Source organism: Euphorbia lathyris, chromosome 9 (assembly GCF_963576675.1).
Source record: "Euphorbia lathyris chromosome 9, ddEupLath1.1, whole genome shotgun sequence".
NCBI classification, from domain to species: domain Eukaryota; kingdom Viridiplantae; phylum Streptophyta; class Magnoliopsida; order Malpighiales; family Euphorbiaceae; genus Euphorbia; species Euphorbia lathyris.
The window spans coordinates 35,139,958-35,152,592 of NC_088918.1; positions in this window are offsets into that span (position 1 = coordinate 35,139,958).

Below are 12,635 nucleotides of genomic sequence, written 5' to 3' on the forward strand. Positions count from 1 at the left end.
CAAAACTCTAGTGGATTAATCCGATTTTTATTTTTATAATTTTTATTTATAAATCAATAAAATTGTTATATAATTTCGATTAAAATATATATTATATTATTTAAAAAGATCTATATAACAAATATTTTTAAAAATGTGTAAACATCAACATTTTAATAATAATATTATTGAAACAACTCAAATAAATACGTAGAATATAATGTTATTAAATTCTCAAATAAATACGTAGAATATAATGTTCACAAGTAATATAATTCACAAAAAGTTATTAAATAGTGTTCTTAAATTCTTAAATCATACCATGTAATTTACCAAAAGTTATTAAATAATATCTTTCAATTCTTAAACTATATCATGAAAACAAGTGGAGAACACAATTAAACCAAAATATTCGAAAATAATAAACACAATTCACGAATAACCATGCGACAATGTTCAAAAGTGAATTATATTAAAGCAAAAAATATTAATAATAAAAACAAGTTTTATTCATCGTTACTTAGGTGGTCTAGGCGGCATCCAAATGGTTTAGGTGGAGCCAAGACGGCTAAAAATCGCATAGGGGTCAAAAAACGCCAAGAGAGACTAATCGGAGATGGATTCTCGATTTCGAGCGACTAAACATACTAGGCGGCCTTGGTTTTGAACAGTACTTATGTCATCCGTGTCTAAAAATTTAAAGTATTCAAAATTAGATTATATTATTTTGTATTTAGTTTAATATTTTTTGGTGTAAATTAAAAGTTTTGGATAAATTTTATAAAAATTATAAATTGAGAGGATCCAAATCAATATTCTTACAATTATAAAATCATATACAAATAAAATATATTTTAAAGAATTTGTATCATTAAAAGTTCATATTATTAATAAATAAATAAATAAATAAATAAGGTAGCATGCATTAGGACACCTAAGCTACTACATTTGCTTATTTAATGAATTAAAACACAAGTGTCAACATTAATATTCCATATGTGACGGGTGTCGAAACCACCAAAAATAATTAATACTTCACATCCGTCGGTAACTGGCTTGCACAAGGGTAAGTAAAAGTCGAACCCAAAGGGTTAGTACTGATTTAACTAAATTAATAACCAAGAAAATAACAAAAATGTTATGAATAAATTGACGGATGTCCATAAGTATAACCATTGTAACTCCTCATTCCTTAATGTTGTAACTCTTCATTCATTAAAGTTGTAACTCTGTATTCCTTAATGTTTGTAACTACATAATTTATGTTTTTATGTAACCTATATATTCATAAGCCTATAAATATAGGTTTCTTTCATGTAATAGAGATACAAGTAAAAGGACAAGTGAAATACAAGCTTACACTCTCTCCATTGTTCTTATTCTATTGCATGTTATCTCCCTTGTTTCATAACACGTTATCAGCACGAAACCCTAGCCGCTTGAGCAAGCTTCTGCAATTCAGGTAGAAAAATTCACGACGATATCTTTCATCATCGAGGTTAGTAAATAAAAACCTATCTTGATTATCCTATGTTATCTTAATTATGAAACTGCGAAATCGTTGAATAATTAGGGTTTATGAAATTTTTCGATCTTGATATATGGTTTTGATATATATTCTGTTAAACCTTTATCACCGAATCTATACTATATATAATAACGGAAGCAGAGAGAATTTACAAGAAGTGTTTTAGAGCCTTCTTGGCTTAGTTGGCATCGTAGGAACAAAAGGAATAAATGAGTTTTTTTTTTGAAAAAATAAGTTTTTTTTTTGAAAAAAAGAATAAATGAGTTAATGCTTTTATTATCTCTATATCATAAGTATTATATTAACACATTATCTATTATCAATTATTAGCACATTAAGTAAAGTAATAAAAGAAAGTATGAGTTACAAGAAGATGAAAAAACACTAAGCGAAAGAAAACCAAAAGTCACAAATAAACCTATATATAAAGCATAATATATAGTATTCCATCATTATATGCACTGGCCACCGAAAATCAAAGACCTCCTTTAATTTTGATTATGTATTAGTTTTATTCTTAATCTTATGATTTTGTTCTTATTGCAAATAATAGTCTTATAATTTTTTCTTACTTCATTAAGAGATTCAGATTTATTTAAGAGCGGTTTCCATTGATAAACTGTATTAATAGAATTTTTTCAGGAATTGGGAGAATTTAGACTTTGATATCTCCAATTGAAGAAATCAGATGGAAATAGAAGAGACATAGACAACTGAAATCGGAAAAAGCAAATGTGTCAGAAATTACAGGAAATCGTTATGTTTTCGAAGGTAATTATTCGATTTTTTTTCATGTGTAGTAGTTATTTTGTTCTCAAATGTGTTGTTCCACACCTCTCGCTGCCTTATCTATGTTTTCTTTTTTATTTGTGGTTTTTTTCTTCAAAATGACTAAATAAATATTTGTACATTTTCATTCTTTTTTAGTATAAGTTGCTAGCTGTAATCGTTTCGATTGTTAACTCTAACTAAAATATGAATTTTCGACTTTATATGAACTCAATTGTTAGGTTTAATTAAAGTTAGATTAATTTTCCAAATTTAGAATCTGGTGAAGTCCACTGATTTTTTTAATTTGGGTTTATCTAACTCATATGGATTGAATTTTTTTATTTTTTTTATGTATTTTTGGTACAGATATAAAATTTCACACAGTGGTTGTTTATTAAAGTTGGAGACATATTAAAGAAAATAATTAAAGAGTTATTAAAACATTATACTTAATATAATGAAATTTATTTCAATTATAAATCATGTTTTGTTTACCATTCTAAGTTTTTTTTTGTCATTTTCAGTTATGCATTTTATATCTATATCTATACTATATATAATAGCGGGAGCAAAGAGAATTTTGCAGGAAGTGTTTTAGAGGCTTTTTGTTATTGTCAATTAAAGTCCATCAATTAAAGTAATAAAAGAAAGTAAGAGTTACAGGAAGATAAAAAAAACACAAAGCGAAGGAAATTCAAAAGTTACAAATAAACCTATATAAAAAGCATGACAGATAGTATTCCATCATTATATTCTTTGACCGTAGTTACAAATAAACCTATATATAAATCATGACAGATAGTATTCCATCATTATATTCTTTGACCGTAGAAAATCAAAGTCCTAATGAACCTTTAATTTTGATTATGTATTAGTTTTGTTCTTAATCTTATAATTTTGTTTTTACTTTAAATAATATAGTCTTATAATTTTTTCTTATTTCATTAATTGATTCAGATTTATTTAGGAGCGATTTCGATTGACAAACTATATTAATAGCATTTTCTTCAAGAATTGTCAGAATTTAGACTTTGATATCTCAAATTGAAGAAATCTGGTGGAAATAAAAGAGATATGAACAATTGAAATCGGGAAAAGCAAAAGAGTAAAAAATTACAGAAAATCGTTATGTTCCCTCAAGGTAATTATTCGATTTTTTTTCATATGTAATAGTTATTTTGTTCTCAATTGTGTTGTTTCGATTGTTAACTCTAACTAAAATTGAGATTTCCGGCTTTATATGAACTCAATTGTTAGGTTTAATTGGAGTTAGATTAATTTTTCAAATTCAGAACCTGGTGAAGTCAGCTCATTTTTTTAATTTGAATTTATCTAAACTCATATGGAGTGAATTTTTTTATTTTTATGCAATAGATATAAAGTTGCACACAATAGTTGTTTATTGAAGTTTGAAACATTGAAACATTATGCTTACAATGAAATTTATTTCAATTATAAGTCATGTTTTGTCATGATTACTATTCTAAGATGGATTCTATATCTATATCTATATTATATATAACAGTAGAAGCAGAGAGAAGTTGATGAGGAGAGTTTTAGAGGCCCTTTTAATTAGTTACCAAAATAAATAACAAAAGAAAATTATAAATATTATATCTAATCTCATTTATATTTAAGGTGTTCGCTATGGTTACTTTGTTTTTTACAAAGTACCGTTATTTGGTGTGGTTTTCACCATTGGATATAATAAAATAACTTACAAAATATCAAAACGAAAAAAATTATATAATGACAAAATATATGTAAGGGTCCATTCAAATTCCATTCATTTAACTTTAATTAATAGCATTAAAACCAATATTACTGAAAAAAATATATTTATATTTAATAGATATAATAAAATAATTAACAAAATATCTCAATGAAAAAATATAACGACAAAAGGATCCATTCAAATTCCATCCATTTAACTTTAATAAATAACATTAAAATCAATATGACTAAAAATTTTTTATAACACATTTAATTTTTCGTTATAATAATTAGCATAATATTTAAACCTCCAAACTACTATATAAACTAAATAAATTTAAAAAAAAAGACGTACTTATTTCAAATTCATGGATTTATCAAAGATTTTAGAAAGCACGATAATTATTTTTTTTTTTTGAGGAAAGCTAGAATTTTATTGAAAAACATCGCCACAAAGTGTAGTAAATATTTTTAAATTGCAAGATTATATAGAAAAAATATCATACAATAACGGAAAGGAATGACCATTGCAAACACATCAACATCATCAATAGATTATGACTTCAACAATTTCCAAAAACTATTATCAAGCAATTATAAAGAGTTGTTTGTTAATTAATTTACAATTTGTAAATTTAAATTATTATAAAACAAAAAAAATATTAATATCACTATAGGTAAATAATATAAAAAATTTAAAAATATTAGAATGTTAAATTTCTGTACAAAAACTTTAACACCCGCGCAACGCGCGGGCACAATACTAGTTCATGATAATAAAGATATATATGTATATGTTTGTATCATAATATAAAACATGAAATTGCAGTAGCTGATTTTATTTTTGAAATTGATTGTTCATCTGTTGATGACAAAATATTATAATTCTTTACTTAAGTTTTAGCCATCATCAATGTATGAATAAAATCTATTTTTGTGAAACCCAAAACATAGTTTGAATATATTTGAACCTATTTTGGCTCTACTGGATAAATCGGTTGATATTAAGTATGATGTATGTTGCTATAGATATTAAGTATGATATTAGTTGGAATATGTGAATCTAATTTACAGCATTATCAAATTATATCAGAATGATTAAGTGATATTAGGTTGTTCTGACTCGAGTTTAAAATATAAACTTGACATGATTATGTTTATTGGCAAAGGCCTAATTGGTAGTTTATTCGCTATCACCTTCATGCGGATCTTAAAATTGAGTATCTGACTGTGAAAGACCCACAAGTCCTTTGGAACAATCTAAAGGATAGGTATAACCACCAGAAAAATGTGATATTACCTAAAGCTCGTCATGAATGGTCTAATTTAAGACTACAAGACTTTAAGTCAGTAAGTGAATATAACTCAACCATGTTCAGAATTACTTCACAATTGCTATTATGTGGAGATAAAATCACTGATGCAGAAATGTTAGAGAGAACATATTCTACCTTTCATGTGAATAATGTTGTCCTGCAGACACAATATCGTGAAAAGGGATTTAAGAAATATTCTGAACTTTGTCTCCTTGTGGCTGAGCAAAATAACGAGCTATTGATGAAAAATCATGCATTACGTCCAACTGGTTCTGCTCCATTCCCTGAAGCGAATGTGACATCCTATAATGTGAAAGGAAAAGATCATACTAATCATAGTGGTCGAGGATGTGGCCGTGGACGTGGTCAAGGACGTGGACGTGGATATGGTCGAGGACGAGGCCGAGGTGGTTATTTCAAGAACTCACAATCCCACCTGAAGTGGGCTAATAAAAATGGTCACAAACTGATGGACGAAATATGTATCGTGCAAAACTAAGAGCAAGTGCACCCTATCGTTATCAAGTAATAAATAGTAAGTAGAGTATCGTTCCCTCGAGGATTGTGTTTATATCTATTGATTTCTGTGAATTTCTATTATCTAAGCAATCAAAACTTGAATTGTTTGAGATATTAAACTAATGAATTTAAAACAACTAAATAAAGTAAACAAAGGAGGAAACAAAATGAATTTAAATATGATGTAAGTCACTAGAGTAAGGCTTCACCTAACTTAATGTATGTAATCCACATAACAATCCTATCCAAGTTCTTAAGTTTTAATCTAGAGACTGTGATTATTTCCTAAAGTAATTAACCTAGCTTTGGTCCAGTCAAGATTAATCCTATTTCACATACAATTACCTTAGCTTTGGTCCAGTCAAGAATAAAGGTATAATGAAAGCATTAAGTTCTCTGAAATAACCCCAAAGTTAAGTCGTGAAACTAAACCCTGAAAAACCGCACCGCATAGACACAGGTCTAAACTATGTAATTCCATTAATTATCTTAGTGTCGGTCAACCAAGATAATTAATTGTAATTTAGCTAAATATTGGCCAGATATCTAACTAGGAAATTAAGCTCCATAATTTAATTCTCTATTTAATAAATTATGAACCAGAAATAGGATTGCAAGTAAATCATCTACTTCGATTAGGATCCACCATAACTCTAGCTATGGAGGAGTTAGTTCATGGCAGATGGAAAGAAAACAAGAAATTTAATAGAAAACAACCTAGAAAACATAATTATAAAGAGAAGAAAAGACAAACAGAGAATAAACTTTGAAATAAAACTAGAATCAGTTACAAAGGTAGAAAGGAAATGAACAAAAAGAAAACTAAAAAAAAGTCTAAAAGAGAGAGCTAAAAAGAGGTGGTGAGGCCTGTTCCATGTTTGTTCCAGGTCTCCCTTTCATTCTTTCCAATGTAGGTATTTATAGTTGCACATGCCTTCATGTATTCCTTATAACTTCCAACTTTAATGCCATTAAAGAAAAGATTGATGGAGGATTCTAACTTCTTAACTTTAATGCAATTAAAGAGAGCATTAAGGAGCATAACTTCCTCTTGAGCATTCAAAAGACTCTTCAAATAGTCATAACATTTCTTGGATGGTTATTGAGGAATTTATGACAATAAAGATTTATTTAAAGAGTCATGGATTCTTCATTCTTGAACTGCTACGATGTCACCGACTAGAGGGAGTTCTGACCGGACAACTTTATTTACTTCAGTAATGATTCCATATTTGCATTTTTGCCCCAAATAATACCTAAAAACACATGGAACAAGCATTAGTTCTTAAAACACAAAACTAAACATAAAACAATTATAAAATATTAAAAACTATCTTAAAATGTATGATTACTATAATTAAAATATATTAAAAACTATATGAAAATGCAAGATAACACAAACAAGGCAAAGATAACAACGAGGGAGTGACCAATACATGTTATCGCTGTGGAGGACAAGATCATTGGTCTCGCATATGTCGTACACCAAAGCATCTTGTTGACCCTTATCAACAAACATTGAAGCAAAACAACAAGAAAGAAACAAATCTTGTGTATGAAGATGGTGAAGATGACTTTGATTGTAGCAATACAACCCTGAAGGTTGATGATTTCATCCCCCCTAAGGATATAAATTAGACATAGCAGTAGTAGATCATTTATTTTGGATGTTTAAGGGTTACACTAGGATCTCTTTATTCTTATGACTTTATGGATTTGTGTTAAACTATGAGTTTATGATTTTATGGATTTTGCTATTACGAATGCATGAGATATAATTGAACTTGACTTATTCAAATTAATTGTCTATATGTGACTGTTATTTTATTTATTTGAAGAACATGGATAGTGAAGATTTATGTCTCAGTATGGTATGAGTAGTTGCACTGTCTGCTAGACATAAATATTCACTATCCATGTTCTTCAAATAAATAAAATAACAGTCACATACAGACTATCCATGTTCTTCACTATCCATGTTCTTCAAATAAATAAAATAACAGTCTCATGCATTCATAATAGCAAAATCCATAAAATCATAAACTCATAGTTTAACACAAATCCATAAAGTCGTAAGAATAAAGCACTAGTATAACCCTTAAACATCCAAAATACATGATCTACTACTATTATGTCTAATTTATATCATTCGGGGCAATGAAATCATCAACCTTCAGGGTTGTATTGCTACAAACAAAGTCATCTTCGCCATCTTCATACACAAGATTTGTTTTTTTCTTGTTGTTTTTCTTCAATGTTTGTTGATAAAGATCAACAAGATGCTTTGGTGTACGACATATGCAAGACCAATGATCTTGTCCTCCACAGCGGTAACATGTATTGGGCACTACCTCATTGTTATCTTTGCCTTGTTTGTGACAATTTTTATCAGCCCACTTCAGGTGGGATTGTGAGTTCTTGAAATAACCACCTCGGCCTCGTCCTCGACCATATCCACGTCCACGTCTTTGGCCACGTCCACAGCCACATCCTCGACCACTATGATTATTATGATCTTTTCCTTTCACATTATAGGATGTCACATTCGCTTAAGGGAATGGAGCATAACCAGTTGGACGTAATGCATGATTTTTCATCAATATCTCGTTATTTTGCTCAGCCACAAGGAGACAAGATAAGTTCAGAATATTTCTTAAATCACTTTTCATGATATTGTGTCTGCAGGACAACATTATTCGCATGAAAGGTAGAATATGTTCTCTCTAACATTTATGCATCAGTGATTTTATCTCCACATAATAGCAATTGTGAAGTAATTTTGAACAAGGCTGAGTTATATTCACTTACTGACTTAAAGTCTTGTAGTCTTAAATTAGACCATTCATGACGAGCTTTAGGTAATATCACGTTTTTCTAGTGGTTATACCTATCCTTTAGATTGTTCCAAAGGACTTGTGGGTCTTTCATAGTCAGATACTCAATTTTAAGATCAACATGGAGGTGATGGCGAATAAACTACCAATTAGGACTTTGCCAATAAACATAATCATGTCAAGTTTATATTTTTAAACTAGATTCAGAATAACCTAATATCACTTAATCATTCTGATATAATTTGATAATGCTGTAAATTAGAGTCACATATTCCAACTAATATCATACTTAATATCTATAGCAACATACATCATACTTAATATCAACTGATTTATCCAGTAGAGCCAAAATAGATTCAAATATATTCAAACTATGTTTTGGGTTTCACAAAAATAGATTTTATTCATACATTGATGATGGCTAAAACTTAAGTAAAGAATTATAATATTTTGCCATCAACAGATGAACAGTCAATTTCAAAAATAGAATCAGCTATTGCAATTCCATGTTTTATATTATGATACAAACATATACATATATATCTTTATTATCATGAATTCGGTGATAAAGGTTTAACAGAATATATATCAAAACCATATATCAAGATCGAAAAATTTCATAAACCCTAATTATTCAACGATTTCACAGTTTCATAATTAAGATAACATAGGATAATCAAGATAGGTTTTTATTTACTAACCTTGATGATGAAAGATATCGTTGAGAATTTCTCTACCTGAATTGCAGAAGCTTGCTCAAGCGGCTAGGGTTTTTATGCTGATAACGTGTTATGAAACAAGGAAGATAACATGCAATAGAATAAGAACAATGGAGAGAGTGTAAGCTTTATGTCTAGCAGACAGTGCAAGTACTCATACCATACTGAGAAGCAGGAAATATTTCTCTCATTTGACAATGAAAGAAACTTTTGTTAATACTATATCGGGTAGTACAAAGATTATTTAAGGCTCCGGAAGAGCTAATATATTATTGCCTATGGGAACGAAATTTGATATTATGGATGCGTTGTACTCTTCCAAGTCTCAAAGAAATTTATTGAGTTTTAAAGATATATTCGTCAGAATGGATATCATATTGAGCCAATAAGTGAAGGAAATGTAGAATACCTTCAAATCACAAGTATGACTCAAGGCACTAAACATATCATTGAGAAATTACCTACATTCTCCACCGGATTGTACTATACTAAAATTAGTACAATTGAATCATATGCTATAGTAAACCAGAAGTTTACTGATAATGTTACTGTTTGGCATGACCGGTTAGACCATCTGGGTTCAATAATGATGCGAAAAATAATCAAAAATTCATTTGGACATTCATTGAAGAACCAGCAGATTCCTAATGATTTTACATGTGCTGCTTGCTCACAAGGAAAATTAATAATTAGGCCTTCACCAGCCAAAGTTATACATGAATCTATCAATTTTCTGGAACGCATACAAGGAGATATTTGTGGGCCAATTCACCCACCGTGTGGATCATTTAGATATTTTATGGTTTTAATCGATGCATCGACTAGATGGTCACACGTCTCCCTATTATCAACTCGCAACTTGACGTTTGCAAGATTACTTGCTCAATTGATTAGATTAAGAGCACATTTTCCAGATTTTCCTTTGAAGGCAATTCGCCTTGATAATGCTGGTGAATTTACTTCACAAGCTTTTAATGATTATTGCATGTCCATTGGGATAAGTGTTGAACATCCTGTAGCTCATGTTCATACACAAAATGGCCTAGCTGAATCATTAATTAAACGTTTACAATTGATTGCTAGACCATTACTTATGAAGTCCAAACTCCCAATATCAGCCTGGGGACATGCTATATTACATGTAGCAGCATTAATTCGCATCAGGCCAACAAGTAATCAACAATTCTCCCCATCACAATTGCATCTTGGTCAAGAGCCAAATATTTCTCATTTGAAAGTTTTTGGATGTGCGGTATATGTTCCAATTGCTCCACCACAACGCACTAAGATGGGTCCTCAAAGGAGGATGGGAATATATGTTGGATTTGAATCCCCATCAATTATTAAGTATCTTGAGCCAGCTACTGGAAATTTATTTAAGGCTCGATTTGCTGACTGTCATTTTAATGAGTCAATTTTTCCAACATTAGGGGGAGAAAAGAAACAGCTGGAAAAGGAAATTAGTTGGAATGAATTATCTCTGTCTCATTTTGATCCTCGTACTAAAGAATGTGAAATAGAAGTTCAAAAGATAATTCATTTACAAAACTTAGCAAATCAATTGCCAGACGCATTTTCTGACCCAAAGAGAGTGACCAAGTCACATATTCCAGCTGTAAATGCTCCAAATATAATTGATGTCCCTGAAGGACAACATCGGACTGCTAATGAGTCTCACAGACGCATGAAGCGTGGTAGACCAATCGGTTCCAAAGATAAGAATCCTCGGAAAAGAAAAGGAGCAGAATTTGGCAATGGCTTTTCCGAGGAACCAAATAGAAATGAAGGATCTCCTGAAGAGACCATACACATGACAAAGAATGAAATTCAGGTACCTGAGAATGAAGAGATCTCAATCAATAATGTCATGTCTGGAATAAAATGGAATCGAAATAAAATCGACGTCGATGAAATTTTTTGCATGCAATGTAGCAGTTGATGTTATGGATAAAGATGAGGATCATGAACCAAAATACATTGAAGAGTGTACACAAAGTAATAATTGGCCAAAATTGAAAGAAGCAATTGAGACAGAATTGAAATCTCTTACAAAGAGAGAAGTATTTGGACCAGTAGTCTGTACACCTAAGGGTGTAAAACCAGTGGGACATAAATGGGTTTTTGTGAGAAAAAGGAATGAAATTGGTGAAATTGTGAGATATAAAGCATGTTTAGTTGCACAAGGATTCTCACAAAGACCTGGAATTGATTATGAAGAAACCTATTCTCATGTGGTGGATGCAACTACTTTTCGGTTTCTCATAAGTCTGGCAATAAGAGAAGGACTTGATTTACGTTTAATGGATGTAGTTACAGCCTACTTATATGGGCCACTGGATAATGATATTTATATGAAAGTCCCGGAAGGATTTAAATTGCCAGAAGCAGCTAGTTCTCGAGAACATTACTGCATAAAGTTAAATAGATCTCTTTATGGATTGAAACAATCAGGGCGTATGTGGTATAATCGCCTTAGTGAATATTTGCTAAAAGAAGGCTATAAGAATGACCCTATCAGCCCGTGCATTTTTATTAAGAGATTTGGGTCTAGATTCGTCACAATTGCAGTGTATGTTGATGATTTAAATATCATCGAGACTCCTGAAGAGATTTCACATGCAGTGGAATATTTAAAGAAAGAATTTGAGATGAAAGATCTTGGAAAGACCAAATTTTGTTTGGGATTGCAAATTGAACATCTCAAAGAGGGTATACTTGTGCATCAAACAACATACACAGAAAAGTTGCTCAAAAGGTTTTATTTTGATCAAGCACGCCCGTTGAGTAGCCCAATGGTTGTAAGATCACTTGATGTGGATAAGGACCCATTTCGTCCTCGGGAAAGCAATGAAGAAATTCTTGGTCCAGAAGTACCATACTTAAGTGCAATTGGGGCATTGATGTATCTTGCTACTCATACAAGACCCGACACATCATTTTCTGTGAACTTGTTAGCAAGATTTAGCTCATGTCCAACCCGAAGGCATTGGAATGAGATTAAACATGTACTCTGTTACCTCTAAGGTACGAAAGATATGGGCTTATTCTTCTCTAACCAGTCCAAAGAGGACTTGATTGGTTTTGCTGATGCAGGATATTTGTCTGATCCTCATACTGCTCGATCACAAAATGGATATGTGTTTACATGTGGTGGTACTGCTATTTCTTGGCGTTCTATGAAGCAAACCATAGCAGTTACTTCTTCTAATCATTCAAAAATTTTAACTATTCATAACGTTAGTCGTGAATGTGTGTG